This window comes from Pogoniulus pusillus, chromosome 6, assembly GCF_015220805.1.
Source record: "Pogoniulus pusillus isolate bPogPus1 chromosome 6, bPogPus1.pri, whole genome shotgun sequence".
Classification (NCBI taxonomy): domain Eukaryota; kingdom Metazoa; phylum Chordata; class Aves; order Piciformes; family Lybiidae; genus Pogoniulus; species Pogoniulus pusillus.
Genome location: NC_087269.1, coordinates 15,511 through 29,173, shown reverse-complemented (window position 1 = coordinate 29,173; position 13,663 = coordinate 15,511). Strand labels below are relative to the sequence as shown.

At 62.6% G+C, this 13,663-nt stretch overlaps 1 protein-coding gene across 1 annotated transcript in view; it reads right to left on the bottom strand.

The window, feature by feature from the left end:
• Window positions 1–1,948, bottom strand: part of DCHS1 (dachsous cadherin-related 1) — a 40,792-nt gene extending 38,844 nt beyond the window's left edge. The window contains exon 1 of the mRNA XM_064144092.1: window positions 1,674–1,948. The gene's annotated coding sequence lies outside the window, so the exon portion shown is untranslated. The remainder of the gene's footprint in view (window positions 1–1,673) is intronic.
• Between the last annotated feature and the right edge of the window lie 11,715 nt (window positions 1,949–13,663).

Here is a 13,663-nt window from a genome sequence, read left to right as displayed (position 1 = left end):
CAGATAAGAGATGGGGGCTGACAGGCGGACCCCCGCGTCCCTCCCCTCGCTAGGGGCACCTCCAGCTCCCCGGCATCGGGGAGGGGAAGCGGAGCCACAGCGGCCCCAGCAGCGAGGCCGGGAAGAGGCAGCCTCTGTGCATGCCACAAACAGATGTGGGAGGCTTGCAGAGCTGCAGATGCTGCTGATGCCATCCCGGCGCTCACATGGGGCCTGACTCACGGAATGCTGCTGCTGGGGCTCCGTCCAGATGAGCAGGGACCCAGACCCCTTCGGTCTCTGCCGAGCACCAGGCACTGGCCTGGACCATGGGTTTCTCATCTGCATCACCTCAAAGGCTCTGCCCTCAGAGCAGACACAGCCCTTCCCGCAGGGCAGCCTTGGGCTGACCAGGCACTGCCAGCTCCTGCTTGGTCTGCCACCGCCTAGGGCCACCTCTCGGCCGCCGTCTAGGACCAGCACACTGCGGCTCACATCCCTCCGATGCCAGTGCCCGGCCCCGCACCAGGGCTCCCTGCGGGCTGTTCTGGCTGAGTACTTCCACAGGGGACGCTCTCACCAGATCTCCTCAGGCGTCTGCCATCTCCCACAGGCCTGGCCCCCTGTGTACCCGGAGCTGCTGCCAGGCCGGGGCTGCTCCTGCCCACCGGTGCCAGAGCTCCCGAGCAGCCTGGACTCCACCTCCCGGGGGCTCCTGGACTCACTGCTTCTGGGGGCTCTCCACTCATGCTGGGACTCCCCTGCTATGGGGGACCCCTGGCTCTGGGGGCTCCCTGCTTCTGGAGGCTCCTTGGCTCTCATGTCCCTCCACCCATCTTGAGGCTCTTCTGCTCTCGGGGACTCCTGGCTCTGCAAGACCCCTAGCTCTGGGGGGGTTTCTGGATCTTGGGGACCCCTGGTTTTGGGGGTTAGGGATTAGGGTCCCATCGTGGGAATCCCTGGCTCTGGGAGCTCCCCGGCTCTGGGAGCTCCCCATCCATCCTGCGGTTCCCCTGCTCTGGGGCCTCTCGGTTCTGTGGGACCCCCGACTCTGGGGGCCTCCCACACACCCTGGACCCCCGGCTCTGGGCCCCCTCGATTCTGTGGGACCTCTGGCTCTGGAGGCTCCCTGCACACCCTGGACCCCCAGCCCTGGAGGCCCTCCATACGTCCTGGACCCCCGGCTCTGGGAGCTCCCCGCACGTCCTGGGACCCCCGGCTCTGGGGGCCCCCCGCATATCCTGGACCCCCGGCTCTGGGGGCCCCCCGCACATCCTGGACCCCCGGCTCTGGGGGCACCACGCCCCGCTCGCTGCCCCTCCCGCTGATCCCACTCCGCCCGCACAGCTCCGTCCCGGTGTTCCCGGCCGTCCCGCCCGCTGCAGCCGTGGCTCCCGAGCGCTGCCGGCACCGGTTCCACCGCCCTCGGGCCCGCGGACCCCTCCCGGTGTCCCAGCGGCGGGTTCCGCTCCCGCCCCGTCCCGCCTGGCTGCCGCCAGCCCCGCTCCGGCCGCGGATCCCCGGTGCTGCGCCGCCGCCCGCCCCCTCCCCCCGGCCCCCTCCTGCCCATTGTCTGCGCAGAGGCGGCAGAACAAAGCGCTCGGTGCCGGTGCCGGCGGGCCCGCGGCGATGCCGCCCTGCGGAGCCCCGGGCGCGACCATCCGGGACGGGTCTGCCCCGGTGCGAGCACTTACACCGCGCGTCCGCGCCGCTGCCGCTCGCATCCCGCAGGGTCCGGCCCCGCCGAGACGTCCTGCGGCCGCTTCGGTGCCGCCGTGCTCCGGTGCCACCAGCCGCCCCGGTGCCGCCGTGCTCCGGTGCCGCTGGGCGCTCCTGTACCGCTGACCGCCCCAGTACTCCCCGGCGCTCCGCTGCCCTCCTATACCGCGGCCGCCTCGGCGCTTCGGTGCCGCCTCCCGGTGCCTCGGTGCCACCCCCCGGTGCCGCTGCCGTCCCGGTTGCCCCGCGGAGCCCGGCGGCAGGCGGCGGCAGCTCGGCGCTGGCTCGGCGCGGAGGCTCCGGCTGAAACCCGACCCAGCGCCGCCTCCCGCAGCCCCCCGCTCCCCCCCGCCGCCCCCATCCCCGCCCCGGCACCGGAGCGCGCCGGCCGAGCGCGGCCACGGGACGGGCTTCGGCGAGAAGGGGCAGGGAGCGGCGGGACAGCGGGCACGGAGGGGCACGGAGGGGCACGGAGGGGCAGGAGCGGCGTGGGGAGCACTGGGCGAGCAAGGGCCACGCGGGGGAAAGGACAAAGAACGGGCACCGGGGGCACCGGGAGACGGTAAGGGGCAGGAGGACGCGGGGACCGGGTGAGTAGAGGGCAGAGCGGGGACGGAGGTGGCTGAACGTGATGGAGGCACTAGGGACGCGTGGGTGGCACAGAGGCACAGCCGCGCCGCGCTCTGGGCCCAGTCCCTGCTCAGCCCGGAGCCCAGAGCGGCACAAGCCGCGGCTCTGGCCGGCAGCCCCCGGCACGGCCTGGCCGCACATTGTCCTCCTCTGCTCGGCCAGGCCACAGCAGCACTGCTGGGTCTGCTCAGGGCCACCCAGCCTCCAGGCCAGTTGTCACTACTGGGGCCTCCTGCTCCTCGGCAGAGAAGCTGCTGCTGACCACCAGCTCTGGGGGTCTGCGGCCAGCATCATGTCCCGCCGGGCTGCAGCTCAGCAGCCTGAAGGAACAGCTCAGCCGCTCCACGGGTGACAACGCAGGCAGAGGACGTGGACCACCAGACTAACCTCACAGCGAAGGAGCCCTCGAGGTTTGCTCTCTCCATCCCTTCCCAAACGCCACACGGGCTGATCTGCTCTGGATCCACCCTGGCGAGCCCAGACCCTCTGACCCTGGCAGCATGTCACAAATGCCCCATTCTGCCCATTTCCTCCTTCTGCCTGCAGAAGGTCACAGGGAGACAGGGAAACATTCGGAAGTGGGGAGCACTAAAGGTCCAGATGAGCCTCAAGGATGGACCATTTTAGTCTCCCACTCAGGAGAGGAGACAAATGACGGAGATGACACAGCCTCAAGCTGTGCCAGGGGAGGTCTAGGCTGGATGTTAGGAGGAAGTTCTGCACAGAGTGATTGGCATTGGAATGGGCTGCCCAGGGAGGTGGTGGAGTCGCCGTGCCTGGAGGTGTTGAAGCCAAGCTTGGCTGGGGCACTTAGTGCCATGGTCTGGGTGATTGGACAGGGCTGGGGGATAGGCTGGGATGGAGGAGCTTGGAGGTCTCTGCCAACCTGGCTGACTATGAAAAGAGGACAACATTGTGAGTGGTCTCTGGAGGGTGGCTTTGCTCAGCTCTGCGGAACTGGCTTGGTCCACCTCCAGTAGACAAGGGACATGAAATGAGGCTCACAGAAGCCAAGATGAAAGCAAGCAGGAGAAGGTGGCACCTCAGGTGAGGGGCTTGGACCTGGGGAACTTCTGACAGAGAAAGCTGAGGGTGCTGGAAACTGGCACCAGCCCGGAAGGTGCCTGGCTTAGGTTGCAGAGGAGAACTCCTCGGAGGGTTCCTGGGCAGAGTAAGCCAGGAGGGACAGTGAGCTAGATCTGAAGGTGTACTTAGGTGAGGCTTTGTCTCATCTTCTCCTGCTCTTCCACCACTGGAGCCTGGGCTAGAGGGAGTCTGGAGCTGACTGGCAGAGCGCTGCCAGCCCTGTGCCTGCTCCGGTTCCAGCAGCGACATTTCAGCCCTGTTCAGCTGCCTCCTCTTGCTTCTCTTTAGCCCTGGCTGCTCTTCTGCCATCATCTTCTTCCTCGGAGATCTTGCTCTGCCCTCAGGCTCAGCTGCTGCCCACATACAGGACTTCCAGCAGCAGATCAGAATCCTCCTGTCCTGAGGAGACATCTCCTGCACTGAGCATGGGAGGAAGGTTTCCGTCCCACCCTGTGGCGCAGTTTGGTTAAGAGCACAGCAGAGTACCCTCAGGAGAAGGGCAGTAAAGTAATGACACTCTGGAGAGGAGCACAGGAAGGTTGTATCTGAAGATGTGCAGGGGAAGATGCAGCATACCTGAGCCCTTGACACCCAATACAGACACAGGGTACCTGAGAATCCCCCCAAGCCTTCCCCCAGCCAAACCGGACCCTCCAACCCCAGGGCTCACTTCCTGCCCCCTTTGTCTCCCATTTAGTCCCAGGCAGGCTGAAATTGGCTGCAGTTGCTGCCTGGAAGGCTGCAGCCCACAGGGCACTGCTACAGTTCCCCAGGTGAGGATTCCTGCGGAGAGCTGGGAAGGAAGGGAGAGGAGAGCAGATTGACTTCGCTGCCCCCAGGAGGTGCCGGCAGGGCCAGGGCCCCGAGCCACGGAGCTGTTACATGCAGGGAGCGCCACTGCTTACCCTGGAACCGCTCTTGGTCTGTAGCCTCCTTGGCACCTGGGCGCCAGCGACCGCATCCCGGACATTTGCTGTTTCAGAGCTGCACCATCTCACCTGTCACTCACAACCTTGCCTGTCACTCACACACAGGTGCCCTTCCTCCGCTGTGCTTGCTGCCTGGGGTCCAGCCTGGTGCAGGGCCAGCTGCTGCAGGATGGTGCCCCAGAGAGCTGCTTGCTGACCACATCCTTGACTCAGGCACTCTGCATTCTCCTGGGTCACTCACTGTGCTCCTCTCACCACACGGATCTTTGGTTCCCTTCGCTGTCCTCATAGCTTCCACTGGACTCTCTCCAGTAGCTCCCTGTCCTTGTTGAACTGGGGAGCCCAGGATTAGGTACTTCTGCTGCAGCCTCACCAGGGCAGATCAGAGGGGCAGAAGAACCTCTCTTGACCTTCCAGTCACGCTTCTCTTCCTGGCCCCTGGATACCACTGACCTTCTTGGCTGTGAGAGCACACTGCTGGCTCGTGGCAATCTGTCCCTCAGCAGGCCTCCAGAGAGGGTTACTGGCAGTAGAAGAGGCTGGGGCAGGACTGCAAGGCTGCCAACTGTCCCATGCCTTGTGACAGAACTACTGAAGATACAGAAACCAGAGCATGGAGAAGGGAATGAATTCAAAGGAGACCAAGTTCTTGGGAGTCATAGAATCACAGAATCAGTCAGGGTTGGAAGGAACCACGAGGACCATCCAGTCCCAACCCCCCTGCCATGCCCAGGGGCACCCTACCCTAGAGCAGGCTGCACACAGCCTCAGCCAGCCTGGCCTCAAACACCTCCAGCCATGGGGCCTCAACCACCTCCCTGGGAACCCATTCCAGCCTCTCACCACTCTCCTGCTCAACAACTTCCTCCTCACCTCCAGCTTTGCTCCATTCCCCCCACTCCTGCCACTCCCTCACAGCCTCAAAAGTCCCTCCCCAGCTTTTTTGTAGCCCACTTCAGATCCTGGAAGGCCACAAGAAGGTCACCTGGGAGCCTCCTCTGCTCCAGCCTGCACAGCCCCAACTCTTTCAGGCTGTGCTCACAGCAGAGCTGCTGCAGCCTCTGAGCATCCTCCTGGCCCTGCTCTGGACACTCTCCAGCATCTCCACAGCCCTCTTGTCCCAGGGGCTCCAGAGCTGGATGCAGCACTCCAGGTGGGCTCTCAGCAGAGCACAGCAGAGGGGCAGAATCCCCTCCCTGGCCCTGCTGCCCACACTGCTGCTGCTGCAGCCCAGGCTCTGCTTGGCTCTCTGGGCTGCAAGTGCTCACTGCTGGCTCCTGCTGAGCTTCTCCTCCAGCAGCACCCCCACGTCCCTCTCCTCAGGGCTGCTCTCCAGCCTGGCACTGCCTAGCCTGGATTGGTGCTTGGCATTACCTCCACCCAGCTGCAGGATCACTGCCTGGGAGGCCTTTGGAAGCTGCAAGGATGCAGGAGGTGGTGAGCCACAGCAAACGGGGCCAGCAGTGCCTGTGGCCTGGCTGGCAGGCAGCACAGAAGGCTCTCTGCAGAGTGGTGGGATGTCCTGCACTGCCTCACCTTGCTCTTCTTCCACAATGACCCTGGCCCTGCAGCCACGCCATCCCCGCCCAGAGTGGGCTCTGCGTGTCCCACCCTGCCCCGCAGTGGGACAGGTGGTTCAGCACCCTCCTGCTCACTGGCATCTCACTCCTGAACCCCAGCAGCCGCTCCCAGGCCTCCACTGCTGCACTGCAGCTGGAGCTGGAGTTGGGCTGCGGAGTCCCGAACAGGAAATCCTCTGAGGATGTTCTCCAGCTCCAGCGCCTGGATCCTCCCAGCAGGAGAGGGCTTCCTGCCGCGGCGCTGGGTCAAAGTAACCAAAGGCACCTGCTGGGAGCACGGCAGCTGGGGAGGGGGGCACAGCTCTCCCGGGCAGGAGCAGGCTTTGTGTGAGAGGGTCTCACCTGTGCCTCTGCCATTTGGAATGCCCTCGAGACCCACGAGCTGCCAGAGGGTCGCACCCAGCCAACACAGCCTTGCAGCTCCATGTTCACCCCGGGGCAGGAGGAGACGGTGCCAGTGCTGGGTGTTGGACCTGGCCCTGGCAAGGTTCTCCGCAGGTCGCTTGGTGATGGCACGGAAAGAGTGACGGTCAGTGGCCCGGTGCCACCTCGGAGACACGCACAGGGGGGTGGAGGCACCCTCGGGGTGTGTGCCAGTGACTCCGAGCTGTGGTGACAGCCTGAGGAGAAGGGTCCAGAGAGACCTGGGCCCATGCTGACCTCGTGAGGCTCAGCAAGGACGAGAGCCAGGTCCTGCAGCTGGGTTGGGGCAGTCCCAAGCACGAATCCAGGCTGGGTGGAGAATGGATGGAGAGCAGAGCTGAGGAGAGGGACTTGGGGGGGCTGGGGAAGGGGAAGCCCAGCATGAGTCGGCACTGAGTGCAGCCTGCCCAGAGCCAGCCCTGCCATGGGCTGCCCCCCAGAGGGTGGGCAGCAGGGGGAGGGAGGGGATTCTGCCCCTCTGCTGCGCTCTGGTGAGACCTCCCCTGCAGTGCTGGGGCAGATCTGGAGGCTCCGGCACAGTACAGACAAGAGATCTGTTGGAGAGGGGCCAGAGACGCCCGCAGCCATGCTGGCAGGGCTGGAAGCCCTCTGCTGGGGGGCCAGGCTGGCACAGCTGGGGGTCTTCAGCTGGGAGCAGGCTCCTGGGACACCTTCTGGTGGCCCCGCAGGACTGGAAGGGGCCTCCAGGAGAACTGGAGAGGGGCTTTACACAAAGGCCTGGAGTGCCAGGATGAGGGGTGGTGGCTTCAGACCAGAGAAAGCAGGGTTGAGGTGGACATGGGGAGGAAATTCCTGCCCGTGAGGGTGGTGAGGCACTGGGACTGGTTGCCCAGAGGAGCTGTGGAGGCTACAGGCCTTGGCAGTGCTCAAAGGCAGGTTGGATGAGGCCTGGAGCAGCCTGGTCTGGTAGGAGGTGCCCCTGCCCATGACAGGGGTTGGAACTGGACGATCTCCAAGGTCTCTTCCAACCCAAGCCAGTCTGGGATTCCATGACTGCCGCCTGGCTGGATGGACACAGCTGCTGCCAGGGTCCTTGCCCAGGGGCATCGTGCCCAACAGATGTCTGCCTACTTCTTAAAGCCCTCCCAGATGGAGCCTTCAGGAGCCTGCTCTGCTCAGGGCTGGAGCTGCTCTGTGCTGCCTGCAGCCACTGCAGGCACCACTGCTCCTGCTGCCATGGCCCCGGAGATGGGCTGGCATCCGGCTACCACCTCTGCTCCTTCAGGCCACACTGCCCTGGGCCACCCCATCCTGCCACACTGCACCTTCACATCCTCTTGGCACCTCCTCTGGACCTTCTCAGGTTGCTTGGCACCCTCTGAAGCCACCAGGACTGGACACAGAGACTGCATCACCACAAAGCAGAGGCAGCAACGTTCCTTGGTGCACCCTGCAGGTCACGCTCCTGGCCTTACCTACATGATGCCCATACTGCCACGTGTGATGCCACCCCACATGATGCCCATACCACCCCATGTGATGCCCATGCCACCCCACATGATGTCCATACCATCGTACATGATGCCCATGCCACCCTGCAGGGTGTCCATATCACCCCATGTGATGTCCATACCATGCCATATGATGCCCATAGCACCCCACAGGATATGTATACCACCCCATGTGATGTCCATACCATGCCATATGATGCCCATAGCACCCCACAGGATATGTATACCACCCCATGTGATGTCCACACCATGCCATATGATGCCCATAGCACCCCACAGGATATGTATACCACCCCATGTGATGTCCATACCGCCCCACATGATGCCCACAGCACCCCATGTGGTGCCCACACCATGCCACATGATGTTCATACCACCCCACAGGAGGCTGATTGGCTTTGAAGAACCTGTCCATGCTCTCAGAGTGTTGTTCCCACTCTGTCTGCACAGCTCAGTTGTTCCCACCGAGGACCCACGACAAAGTCACTCAGTGCCTGGGCTGACGATGCGCAGGAGGAAGGCACTGGCTGGAGCACACGGGAATCTGCAGCTGCCCTCCTGCAGCCACCCCCAGGGAGAGTCAATTCTCAAGGCTTAGAAGAAGCCCAAAGTGGCCAGGGAAGAGTCACAGCAACACGACAAGGCCTGCAGAGAGTTTCCACTTTGAAGAGCTTCAGAAGAGCTACCAAAATGGGTGATCTCTAAGGACCTGAAGGAAAGGAGACCCACAGCTGTGTGCAGCTCGGCCCAGCGGCTGAAGAGAGGAGCCTTGGGCTGGGACCGTGCGTGCAAGCTACAAGAGCAGCAGCAGGAATCACCACTGGAGTAGCTAAGGAGAAGGCCAGTCGAGGTTGTCTGTCTCTGGCTGGGCCGTCTCGTCCAGAGCAGGCTTTTTGCCAAGAAAGGTTGGAGCTTATGGCTCTGGAGGTCCCTTTCAGCCTGCTGCTCCACGACTGTTCTCAGGTGTTGTGAGAGTCTAAGTCCTCTCTCTGGTTCATCAACAAAGATAAAGATTGCATCGTCTCTCCCTAATCAACAAAGATAAAGATTGCCTTTGGTAACCTCCGGGACTCAGACTCGGTGCTTGGCCGAAAGCTCAGGGATACAAATCAACAGACAATGCCTTGGAAACTCCTGGACCTCAGCCTGGCTGGAATGCCCAGGATGCCTACATCTTATCTCAGCTGCCCCCAGGGGAAAAGGCTTCTGAGTACTCAGGGCATGGACAGGTGCAGCCAGGCAGGGGGCAGAGGCCCTCCCCCCGGTGGCGCCGGACCCCTGCGAGTGCATCAGGATGCACAGGAAGAGTTCCCGGGCAGCTGCAGCCGGACACTGAGCAGAAAACTGTATCAAAGGCAGGAGGATGCCAGCCGAAGGGTGGCACTCCCAGCAGACCACCGGTGGCACCTCCACCAGACCTCCGGAGCTGCACACCACCCAAAGGACCCCTGACGAGCTCCGCAGCAGATCGCCCCTGGGCCGCGCACCCGTCTCTTTCTCTCCCCTGCATCTGCGACGGAGGGTAACATGATCACAGCTCTTTTCCTTCCCTGCTGCTTCTCTTCTCTGTCGTTCTCTTTATCTCTCTCTCCCCCTTCTCCCCTCTCTCCCTCTGTTTTGCCCAACCTTATCCTTCAATAAATAGTTCCGTGGTGATCTCTGGTCTCGTTTGCACCTTCGTTTCACAACGGGGAAGTCTATCAGAACAGATCCTGCTCCTCTGGACAGAGATACTGTTACTCTCTGTTCTCTGGACCCTGACAGGTGTGCAAGCTCAGCCCCAGCTACAGGCTTGGAAAGCATAGTCCCCAGGGCCACAGAGCTGCAGAGGGACACGGTCTGCTGGGCACTTGTCAGAGCTGGCTCAGTGCTTGGACTCTGTGATCTTCAAGTTCTCTTCCATCCTACAGAGTTCCATGACTGTGTAAGACAGAGAGGAGCCTCCTCCCGAGGCTCTGTGTGACTCCAAAGGTGTCTCGCAGCGTGACCCAGCCCTGTCCGGCCGCTGCTGCCCCGAGGAGGCTGAGCTGCTCCAGCCCAAGGGATGGCTTTTCTGCTGGGAGCAGGGGAAGCAGAGAGCGCTGAGCAGGAAGCGGCTCCTGCAGCTCGCCCCTGAGCCAAGAGAAGAGTGCAGTCAGCATTTCCAGGGGGGGCTGCCTGCGCCGAGCCCTGCGCTGCTGACGGCTCCGCTTCCTGCCCTGGCTTCTCGCGTCCTCCTCTGCTGGAACCTCTCCGTCCACGTCTCTGCAGAGGGTGACCTCACTTGGCAGCGGCCGCCGCACGCTGACTCAAGCCCGCTGCGCTCAGAGGTGCCTCTGCGAGAGCTCGGCCTTGCTTCCTCCCCGGGAGCAAACAAGTCTCCTTCTGTTCCCCGGAGTCAGCTGGGAGGAAGCGATGGGGAGGGGGTTTCCGACCGCCGGGATGGGGGCTGCCGGCTGGGCTGGGGGTGGGGAGCAGGAGCTGCCGGGCAGCTCAGGCCGTTCCCTGCGAGGCGGGCAGGGGCCGGTGGCCAGGGGCCGGTGGCCAGGGGCCGGTGGCCAGGGGCCGGTGGCCAGCACGGTCGCAGGCGGACGGCAGCTGACAGCACAGGGCTGCTGGGCTCTGCGAGCCCGGAGCAGAGTGAGGAGCTCCCTCCCAGAGAAGATGGCCGAGCTCCGGCAGAGCTTTCTAAATATAGAGAGGGGACCATTTCAGAGTGGAAAATGCTTGTTCAGGAAGGAAAGGCTCTGAGATCATCAGGCAAGGCTCACCCACACGCCTTGGACGCTTCTGCCCAGCAGCAGGCAGCTGGGAGGCGTCTGCAGGGCCGAGGTGACCATCCAGGAGTCGCCCACCTACAGCCGGGGTGTCCCCAGCTGGGCTCCAGCTCTGCTCTGCGCAGGGGCGGGCTCTGGAGGAAGGCTTGGTGGTTGCTCGGGAAGCAGAAGGGTGCAGATGGCCTGACCTGCCTGTCGCCTTTGGCAGGTGAGGCTCCTGCCCCTCGGCCGATACCCCCGGGACACAACGAGACGCCCCACGCCTCGCTGAGCTCCTGCGCGGGCCAGCAGCCGAAGAGGGACGGTGTGGCCCCGGCCAGGAGCCCACGCCCGAGGTGCTGCAGGCCGGGCAGATGTGAGCTGTGCTGAGCCTGGCAGGGACGCAGCAACTGCGGCTCCGATCGCGGAGGAGGTGGCACCGACCCAGCCCCTCAGCTGCCCCTCCGCTGCCCTCCGGCAGGGAGGCACCGCTCCGTGTCCGGCGGCGCCACCTAGCGGCGCTCCGGAGCTGCAAGCTCGCTCCGGCGGTGTGGGACCCAGGGCGCAGCAGCCCAGCCCGGGCCAAGCGTCTTGAAGCATCCCAACCCTACCGGTGACCTGCACTCGGTGCTACCATGAGGTGCCCCAAATGCCCCAGCCCAAGTCAACCCCCAGAGCCCCCCAGATGAAAAATGGGCATTCAGTGGTCAGGCTGGGGGCAGCCCATGGCCCTCAGCACCACAGCTCTGCCTCCTGGGAACGGCGGCAGGCATGGGCACTCAGCCCCCTCCCCGGGCAGCCTGCCACAGGCCTTGGGAGCCCTTTCATGGAAGCAAATCTTCTTATGTCCAACCTAAACCTCCCCTGGAGCAGCTTGAGACCGTTTCCTGTTGTCCTGTCTCTTGTTCCTTGGGAGAAGAGACCAAGTCCCATTTGGCTCCAAGCTCCTCTCAGGGAGCTGTGGAGAGCCAAAAGGTCTCCCCTTCAGCCTCCTTTTCTCCAGGCTCAGTACCTCCATGGCCCTCAGCTGCTCCTCACAAGTTCTCCAGAACATTTATCAGCTTCTTTGTCCTTCTCTGGATGTGCTCTAGCCCCTCAATGTCCTTCTTGGAGTGAGGGGCTGAACTGAAAGCTGAACCTGGTACTCCAGGTGAATGCCCAGTGCCCAGCCCAGGGGGACAGTCCCTACCCTTCTCCCCCTACCCTTCTCCTGCTGGCTGCACCACTGCTGATCCAGACCAGGCTTCCAGTGGCCTTCTTGGCCCCCAGCTGTCAACCCACACCTCCAGGCCTTTCTCTGCTGGGCAGCTGGCTGGGTTTTTTAGAATCACCCAGGTTGCCAGAGAACTCCAAGCTCCCCTAGCCCAACCTCTCCCCCAGCCCTGTCCAGTCACCCAGACCATGGCACTGAGTGCCCCAGCCAGGCTTGGCTTCAACACCTACAGGGATGATGACTACAGCACCTCCCTGGGCAGCCCATTCCAATGCCAATCACTCTCTCTGCCAACAACTTCCTCCTAACATCCAGCCTGGACCTGCCCTGGCACAGCTTGAGGCTGTGTCCCCTTGTTCTGTCCCTGGGGGCCTGGCAGCAGAGCCCAACCCCACCTGGCTACAGCCTCCCTGCAGGCAGCTGCAGACAGCAATGAGCTCTGCCCTGAGCCTCCTCTGCTGCAGGCTGCACACCCCCAGCTCCCTCAGCCTCTCCTCACAGGGCTGTGCTTCAGGCCCCTCCCCAGCTTCCTTGCCCTTCTCTTCTTGCCTTTCCAGCCACTCTTTCCCAAGCCAGGAGTTTTCTTTTTTCCATGGAAACTGAAAGATGTTTGAGACCAGTTTGAAGTCTCCATCACTCTCCCTTCCTGCCCTGGATGGGCATGGCCTCTGCTCCAGTCGATGCTTTCCCTGGTTCTTTGCTGCAGTCTTTAATGCTAATGACAGACCTTGGTCTCTCCTCTGAGCTGTGGGAGTGACCCCGACTGCAGCAGAAGCTTTCCCTCTGTGGACACTGAAATTGTCAGGGACCAGCAGAGTCAGCTGAATGGTCACAAGGCCATGTGGGGCCTGGAGGGATTCAGCCTAGGGGATGTTACAGCAGGACCCCTCCCAATCACCTATCAAGGGTCTAGAGAGTCTGGGGAGGCCCCTGCTGATGGGAAGCTGGGCAGCCTTGTGCCAGTGGCAAGGGCTTGAGGAAAGCACTGACCTGGGCACCTGGGCAAATCGTGAAGGAGATGGTGCTGGGTGCTCCCGAAAGGCATTTAAAGGACAGCACAAGCAGCAGGCACAGTCAGCACAGGCTCGCCGAGGGACAGTGTTGCTGAGGTGCCTGTGTCTCCTTCTAGGTCCAGGCATCTCCTTCTAGGTGCCCACAACTCCTCTAGGTGCCCATATCTCCTCTAGGTGCCTGTGTCTCCTCTAGGTGCCCATATCTCCTCTAGGTGCCTGCCTCTCCTCCTAGGTGCCCACGTTGCTCAAACCTTGAGGAAACCTCACACTGGACAACTCAGCCTGGAGCTGCACCTGCTTGGAGAGAAGCAGCCCCCTGAGAGGCAGGAGCTCTGTGGTGGGTAAGTGTGATGGCTTGGGTGTTCTCTGTCCCCCCACACTTAAGTGAAGTCACCCAGACTAGACTCAGCCCCTGGAAACTGAATGAAGCTTTATACTTACAGCTTAGCACAGGACACAGGCAAAGATTTGCAATGTACACAGAAATAGACAAGGTAAAAGTAATACAGAAGCACAGCAGCCCTCCCTGAAACCAGAGTCCCCAGGAGGGACTCTCAACAACCCTCCCCCCTTCCTCCCACCCCCCTACCTTTCCCCAGACTTTGCCTTAGGCTCAAGGTGCGTTTAGAGGGTCGGACGTGGGCGTTAGGAAGCAGAAGGATTCGCCACATGGACGGCAGGTTAGAGAGAGAAAAGTGCAGCCCCAAAGACAGAGACTCTGTTGTCTGTTCTTGTTCTTGCCCATCTCAGCAAGCCTGTGAATGCAGCAGCCATCACCTTTGTGCCCCTCGCACCGCCTGGCAGCTAATTCTTCTCACCACACCAGCCTGGCTAGGCTCAAACCAGCGCAGTCAGGTGAACTGTTCTTCCCCCCAGGCAGGCGA